Genomic DNA, 8,714 nt, shown 5'->3' on the forward strand with positions numbered 1-8,714 from the left:
AATTTCATTATCATTGCGACTCATCCATTCCTGTGCTTCTTTCTACCAAAATCTCCTTTTCTCTGATCTTATATTCTTCTCTTTACAAACCCCTATCCAAAAGCCCAGGGTATTTTTTTAATTTATTTTATTATTATTATTATTATTTTTTATCCTCACCCGAGGATATTTTCCCATTTTTTTGTTCAGGTAGAGTGGGAGGGAGAGAGAGGAACAGAGAGAGAGAGAGAGAGAAACATCTATGTGAAAGGAACACATCGAGTGGCTGCCACCCGCATGACCGACCAGGGCCGGGGACAAACTGCAACTGAGGTACGCGCCCTTAGCGGGAACCGAACCCGGATCTCTCAGGACCGTAGGTCGACGCGCTAACCGCTGAACCAAACCGGCCAGGGCCAAAAGCCCAGGGTATTAATCTACATATTCTCACTTTGGGCCAGTTTCTGTTCAAACAATGTGAATGACCAAATGAACTTCTTGCAGTTCTTCTCTTTCAGAAGAATTCCTCTCTTCATTCTCTCTCTCCTTTTATTAATTTTCACCTGATGATATTTTTTTATTTATCTTCAGATATAGTGGGAGAGAGAGAGAAACATCGATATGAGAGGAACATATTAACTGGTTGCCTCCCACACAACCCTGACTAGGGTCATGGACGAACCACAACCGAGGTACGTGCCCTCGACTGGAATTGAACTCATGTCTCTTTGGTCCATAGGCCAACACTCTAACCACTGATAAAAATTGGCCAGGGCTTCATTCTCTTTTTTTAAAAAGTCTGAATGTAGCTATAATGAAATAACTGGTGATTTTTTTTCTGCTTGTACTCAAGTACTATGTAAACCAAATATAATCCAAGCTCAGGCAATTTATTCTTCCTTCAGTTGGTCATAAACCCTCCACACCCCATCCCAACAGTCGTAGGTGTGAGCTGGGTGAGGGAAACTCCTGCACCTGTGATGGGTGACAGAGCAGTCTGAACTTGTACAACTTTGTGCCCTCTGGTCTTACCTGGGATCAATGTAATATTTTCATGATGTGATGGACTACTTCTGGGCTCATCCTACTTTATAATTTAGCAGATCAACAGAACCCAACTTAAAATGTAAAATGTAGTTTCAGAGACAAGGATATTTGATCTTCTGTCATCAAGGGTTTAATTTATTACAAAAGAACTCAGCATCATGATGAGAACTATTTTATAAATAGTGTGGTACTCTCATGTGGATAAAATGGCTTTGCTCCAGAATCCAAGAGGTTTGCATTTGGATTATACCTCTAGGACTTGCCTTAAGCTCCATATTGCATATTTTTCTACCATTGAAATCTCCTACACCATAGGATCTGCAGAATATATGGCCTAGGTGGCAGGTTGCTTGCATCCCTATTTGAATCTACTGCAAAGCTTAATCTTATACTGCCTCAAAAAAAAAAAAAAAACAAAACAAAAAACTGACTTCTATGTCACCTGGGATATGGTGCAGAGAACATTTAGGTCCATGAATTTTCCATGGTCCATGAATCTTCATAGGCTATATGTCCCACCATCTGGAGACCATGTGTTTAAAGATCATAAATACACAAGCTACCTCTTGCTCATACTTTCCAGTCACATGATGTCACTGATGAAATGGATCAGTATATTTCTAGGTATCAAGTTCAATGCAGTCCCTATATCTGTAGGATGTCCAGGTGGTCCAGATCTTTTTACAATATATAATGACAGAATGGGAACATTAACATAATCCTGAGGCAGTACTGGAAATAAATATTGTTGAGTATCTCACATAACTAAAGACTGCTTCTTGTACTTTTTTTTCATTGAAATGGAGACCACATTAGCCAAAAACAATGGACACATGTCTTATATATGTGATCTTATTAATCTGTTCTAGCTAAGATAAATATCTTCAGCCCTATAGCTGTGGTCAGGATACAACTTATTAAAGGTTGCAGTTATTTATAATAATTTTACAGGTTCTAGCCAGTTTACAGAAGGGTCAAACTAGTTAATTAAATTGAGTTGTAGCATCATTTGGGTATTTATATTTTTAATGGCGACACTAACCTATTGTCCTACCAGGGATGCAATACTATTTTTTATATATTATGTTGACTTTGGTGAGGGACAGTTAGAGGTTGACACTTGGCTTATTCCATAAGCAAAACAACCCAACATCAGGCTACTCCAAATGCTAAGTATTTCAATTATATGCATAAGGATTTAGGGAATGGCCCCTGGGTAGTTCTGCAGACCCATTGTGTACACTGTAAACTGTACTTTATTCAGGTCTCCATTTATTATCTGGATAGGGTCAGCCCCTACCCTAAGAATGTTTATTATGATGTTTTATATTTTTAGGTATCAATGTGAATGCAGTCCCTGTATATAATAGCCATTAAAATACCTGGGCATTTCCTTTTCTCCAGTGCACAGTCACTCAAGTAAATGGCCATAGGGCCTCCCTTGGGGGAGAATATTATGATCTATGCTTGCAGAGTTGCAGGTTCTTTCTACTAGGGTTATGTACACCTCTTTAGTCAGTGTGCTCCAGGTCTGAAAATTGATTTAAGTCAATTGAATACGAGAATGTGACTTTTTTATTTGAGAAATTGCCCTCTTTATCCTGCTCCTCCATTCCTCCATCTTTTTTGGGGGGTCGATGTGGGGGTTATATAGTAAGCAGGTTTTTTGTTTGTTTTTTGGTTGTTAGTGTCTGTTAAGTTTCCATGCCCATCATGAGAAGCCCTGTAGGCTTTGCAATGGTAATTACCATCTTCTGGCTTCTGCCAGGTATGTGCTTGCCATCCCCTGGCCTCTCTTTGGAGACACAATTTCCCCTTGGTTATTAATGAGGCCAGCCTCTTTTTCAGTCAGTGGTGCTGATATTCCTTTCACCTACCCTTTCCTGAGGGCCTTGGTGACTGTATATCCTCTAGACCTTCAATACATTCTTGCTTATCTACTTATATATTCTAATCACTTTGATCAAGCATCCTCAACATTTAACACCAGTATTCCTCTGGTTCTTCCAATATTAGCTATCTAATTCCTTAATTCCTACAACATCTATAGTGTCAATTTTTCTTCCCTTGGCAGGTCCTATTTATGCTGGAATTTAACCCTACCTATTTGTCCTCATAGCCAGGAAAATGTGTGGGGACAGTTCCTCAATGTGGCATCTGTTTGCTTACAAGGGAGAGATGGCTGCTACATCTTCCACCATGGCAGGAGTTTTATGTTAGGGAAGAGTGAACCACATCTACAAGCTCTAAGTAGATGTGCCTCAAGGCAAAACCAACTTTCTGAGGAGTAGCCATCCAAATATTCTCTGTCCTATACTTAGAAGATCTCGGTTTGTCCAAACTGCATCATCATTTTACCATAACAGACTTACTTGACTTGGCCAAACATTTAAATGTCTTTGAAATGGCAAATCTACCATATCATCAGATTGTGGATTAGTTGCATATGCTTTTCAATTCTAGGAAAGAAACATCCTCTTGGTAAACTACCTGTTAGGCTCATGTGGAGTATATAACTGCATGTTAACTCTAGGTTTCTTATTGTCCTTCAGTAGGGGGTTGATGCAATTGAACAGAAATAAGCTAATTGTACTGTCTATGTAAAGTCATTCCCCATATATCTTTCAAATGCCTGAATCATTGCATTTCTATAACATGCTCCTCCACCAGGACATTTTTTGGCATCACTTGCATTAGTTAGGATCTTCTGAGAAGCAGACATCCAGGCTGAATTAGACTGATAAAATATTTACTGAGAAAAATCCCTCTGACATTATAAAGGGAGAAAGCCAGAGATGGTGAGGAAAGCCTTCAGATCTTCTGTGGAGGAGAGTGAAAGAGAAGGGTTGGGTAGGAGGGCACTCAGACTGTAGCACCAATCTAAAAAAAATTTAGTTCTGGAGCCAAAGTCTCCCATAAAAGAGCTCTTACATTTTGTATGTTTAGGTCTGCATAGTATATCCTGCTGCACTTAGTTATTAGCTTTAAGAAGCCGGTAAGGAGTGTGGCTTCAGCACTAATATGATGGTGGATTCAGAACATGGTAACTGGGGCCTTTTGTCGGTTTCTCTGAATGGGGCATTTTCATTGCTTCCAAATAATTTTATTGTTATATGTGTGATCCCTATATAAATGGATAAACGAGCAGATGGCAATTGTTTAAAATAGTTTAAGATTTTGTTTGAACATAGCAGTTTCCCTTGTTCTCTCTTCCATTTTTTGAAATGATAGATAACATGAGGTTAAGAAACAGTCTGATTTTCTGAGAAAGGGAAGTGTAGTAGCTCTCTAGGTGAGTATAAACTTGATTCATAAGAAGTTTACCCAGTAAGTTCTGCCTCAAGACACAATCAACAGTATTGAAATTTAAGTTGCCTTGTGATACTTGTACAATGTTACCATGTACCCAATACTATTGAGAACAGCACTCTATAGTTTATAAGATGTAGTACATTTGGGGGGTCGATATGCCGCCATTGAACTCATACTTTTGCTATTTTTTTTTTTTTGTCTATAGAACCTGGAGTGAAATTTATTTCTCCAAATCCCAGTTTAATAAAAAATATATAACACAATGATTTTTGGGGTGAGTTAGGGATTTTATAGGATCAAATGAAAAACCTGACAAGTGTTCAGTTTATATTACTTTATTGATTGGTAGACTTGCAGTGTTTTGCTACAAACTTAGGCATTAAGTTGAAGGTAACTAAATACACCTTTATGGTTCTTGTTTTATATGGAAAGCTAAATTAACACACAATCATATATTACACTTGAATTTATAATGGTTATGTTCCAGTAAGATTATATTATAATGTTTTCATGAATTATATACATTATATTTATAATGGAAGATATTAATTTAGCATTGCATTTTAAACCACATTCTACACCATAATCATTGTGGAATATTTTACAGTATCCAGAATATTTTATTCTAGCTCAGATTAATTTAATCAAAAACTCATAGGATTGAATCAAGTGATGCTTAGTTATCTAATAAAGGAGATTTTGATACTATTGTTTGTTAAATATCTGTTTATCATATTGAGATAAATGAATAAAAGTATACTTCTCTGATAATATTCACAATATTGGATAAAGTAGTAACTTTAAATGTCATTGAGGCCGTGTTTTGTTTTCTGATTATCGGGCCCTCCAAAACAGGTAGCTACCTCTGTATAAAACTGAGAAAGGTATTTGTAGTAGTTAACTAGTGCTATGGAAAAAATCATCCTAAAACTTAGAGGTTTACTACAGCAAACATTTATTATCTATCATTTTCTGAAGGTCAAGAACCTGGATGTCATTGGTTCAGGGTCTCTTACAATGCTTCAAGATGTTGGTGCTGGCTACAGTTATATCAAAGTTTAACTTGGGGAATATCTGCTCCCAGGCTTACTCATAGGGCTTTTGGCAGGTCTTAGATTCCCACTGATTGTTGGCTGGATACACCAGCTCCTTGCCAGATGGGCCTATCCATAATTCAGCTTATATGTCAGCTGACTTTCTGTAGAGTAACCAAGAGAATTAGAGAGAGGCTCAAGTAAGAAGCTACAATTTTTCTGTAACCTAATCTCAGATGAGACATTTCATAACTTCACTTGATTGAAAGTAAGTCAATATGCCTAGCCTACATTTGTGAGGAGAGACAAGGATGTAAATACCAAAAAACAGGGATCGTTGGGGTCCATTTTTTAGGCTGCTTACCACAATACTAATCATTGATTTCAATATCATTGCCTTCTTCTTCACTTTTATTTATGTTAATATTAATAATTCATTAAATCATTTATTCATATATTTTATTGATATACTAAGGTCTATTTTTCAACACATTATCCCAATATGATTTTATGCATGTCTTAGTCTGTTCAGGCTACTTTAATAAAATACCACAGACTGGGTTGCTTACAACCCAAACTTATTTCTCACATTTTCAGAGTCTGTGAAATCCATAATCAAGGCACCAGAAGATTGCGTCCTGATGAGGACTCTCTTCCTTTTTCATAGCAAGGGCTGCACATAGAGGAAGGAGCCTATTTTTATATATCCTGTTCATTCTATTCATCTATAATTGGCAGAGTAATAATGGATTTGTGTATCTTAAAAATACTTCATGACTAATTATTTGATTTCTCCACAAAGTTATCAATATGGTTGTATTTATCACATTACCTGAATACATGTCTGAGACCTGACCATTTCAGATCTGTTTTCAGATCCGTACTATTGGGTTCAACTACTATTGCATTTTCTAGTGATATCCTCTAAAATATGCCTCGCAAAAATATTAGTTTGAATATTAGCTCTAATAACCTTAGAATTCAGATGCGTTTGGGCATATCAATAGTTTGACATTTAAGTAGACATTATGAATAATGCAGTTTTCTCTAGTTTGTTTTTTATTCAGCTGGATACTTTGTAACTAACTTGTCTATCATTATACCCAAAAGTAGAAATTCAAGATACAATTCTATATATGGTAGAATATTCCTCTCATATGTCACAAGTAGCTGCGGTCTGAACTTCCGTTTTTTTCCTCTTCTAATTATTCTCTTTTGGAACCCAAGCCCTATCACACTGCAAGCTAATGTGGAGAGTTTCACTCAAATCACTACTTCACTTAACTAAATATAAAATACTTTTTGTGTTATCCTGTATACTGACCAATATGGACCCTTTTTCAAAATTGTTGACACTATCACAGATGACCCTCTTTTTCCCCCTACACCTAGCCACCCCCACCCCCACCCCAGCCTTCACCACATTATTGTCTGTGTCCATGGGCTATGACTATATGCATACATGTTCTTTGGCTAATCTTTTTTCAATGATTACATATTACTCTAAATTAATATTCTATTCCCTATTCCAATTGAAGTAAATGAAGTATATCAGGTAAGGCGCTACCTGTTGATATAACAACAAAAGCCCCAGTTATTGAAATGTACAATGGTTGAAACAGGTATGAGAAATTTTATCTTACATACAGCTTACCATTGTTCCTGTTTTGTGGGCAACTTACCTCAAGTGGTGATTCAGGAACACAGAACTCTTCAAATGTGCACCTCTATCATTTTCTAGACTTGATTTCCAATTCATTGTGATTATATATAACACACTAGTAGAAGGAGAAAGAACATGAAAGAATGTGGCTGGTAAGTGTTTATGAGCCAGTATTAAAAATGGCTCACATGACTTCCATTCACATATCATAGGGTAGAACTCTTGAAAGGAAGGAGTAGCAAAGAATTTGCATGAATTTTAAAACCACTATCATAACTTGCTATAAGTTACATGAAATATTTGCTTAGTGAAAAATGTGTCCAGGGCAAGATCATTATCCAACAAGTGAAAATTTAGACTGCATAGGCAATTAAATCAATTTGATAGGTTATGTGCAGAAGTTGTAACTTAAAATTATGGATGCATAAATAAAAAGAAGAATTAATGTTATCCATATGGGGCAGAGGAAAGATTTATATATGCAGCCATATACTACTAGACATTGAAGAGTAAATCAATCTCCATAGGTTGGTTAGATGAAGAAGGACATTTGATACCACTGACGATCATTACAGTAATGATTATTTCAGGCAAAAGTTATTGATACATGATCTGTATATTGCATTGTGTGCCTACTACCCAAACTCAAATAATCTTCTGTAACTATATATTTGGCTCCCTTTACCCTTTACATGTGCCCAACTCCCTTTCCCTCTGGTAACCATCGTACTGTTGTCTGTGTCTATGAGTTTCAGTTTTATATTCCACATATAAGCAAAATCATATGGGTCTTAGCTTTTTCTGTCTGACTTATTTCACTTAGCATAATATTCTCAAGGTCCATCCATGTTGTTGCAAATGGCAGTATTTCATCTTTTCTTATGGCTGAGCAGTATTTCTTGGTATACATACAGCTCATATAGCATAGAAATCTACACTGCAAACTTATATAATCTTATTTGCCAATTTCACCCTGATAAACTTAATTTAAAAATAAAATAAAAATAAATCAATAAAAATAACTATGTACTGTTTAAAAAAGCCATTGCTCAATGATAAACCTGGTGGGTAAGATCTGATAAGAAATAGACTATATGTGCATCTCATATTTACTCTACATAAGATACTTATTAATTTTTTTTTAGTCTCCATTGAGACTGTCAAAAATTGCCAATGCTGACTATATTTCAAGTCGTCATGGTAGGATATTGAGAAAAGTTTTCAATTAGCAATAATTACGCCTCAAATGAACTTCATTGACTATGATACTGCCACTGCACAAAGCTGATACTTACTAATTTTAAAGAGAAAATAAAACCCTAATGTTTGGAAAATTTGGTAGACTCCATCTTATTTGTGATCCAATTAACATTAGAGGGATAGGTATCCAGTGCTTCCTGATATAGCATCCCGAGAAGGAAACGTCACCTTTATGTAAATCCTACCCAAAATGCATAATCTAAATCTATAAGGAAAAAGTCTTATTGGAACTCACAGAATTTTAATTTATGGAGGTAACTGATGATGTAGAGAGTCCAATGCCAATAAAGATGTTTATTACTTACATTTCTGAGAAAAGAGACATTTCACACCATGCAGGGACACAAGAAAAGTGTATTGGTTAGGAGCCAGGGGAATTCCCAGGCCAGAACCTTTAATGGGGTTTCCATGGGATAGGC

General features: G+C 36.2%; 1 non-coding gene across 1 annotated transcript; it reads right to left on the bottom strand.

Annotated features, from left to right (window-relative positions):
* Positions 1 to 8,180: 8,180 nt before the first annotated feature.
* LOC118631940 lies at positions 8,181 to 8,321 on the bottom strand. Its single transcript, XR_004959927.1, has one exon. It is a non-coding gene; the product is annotated as a U4 spliceosomal RNA (small nuclear RNA).
* Between the last annotated feature and the right edge of the window lie 393 nt (positions 8,322 to 8,714).

Source organism: Molossus molossus, unplaced genomic scaffold (assembly GCF_014108415.1).
Source record: "Molossus molossus isolate mMolMol1 unplaced genomic scaffold, mMolMol1.p scaffold_m16_p_16, whole genome shotgun sequence".
NCBI classification, from domain to species: domain Eukaryota; kingdom Metazoa; phylum Chordata; class Mammalia; order Chiroptera; family Molossidae; genus Molossus; species Molossus molossus.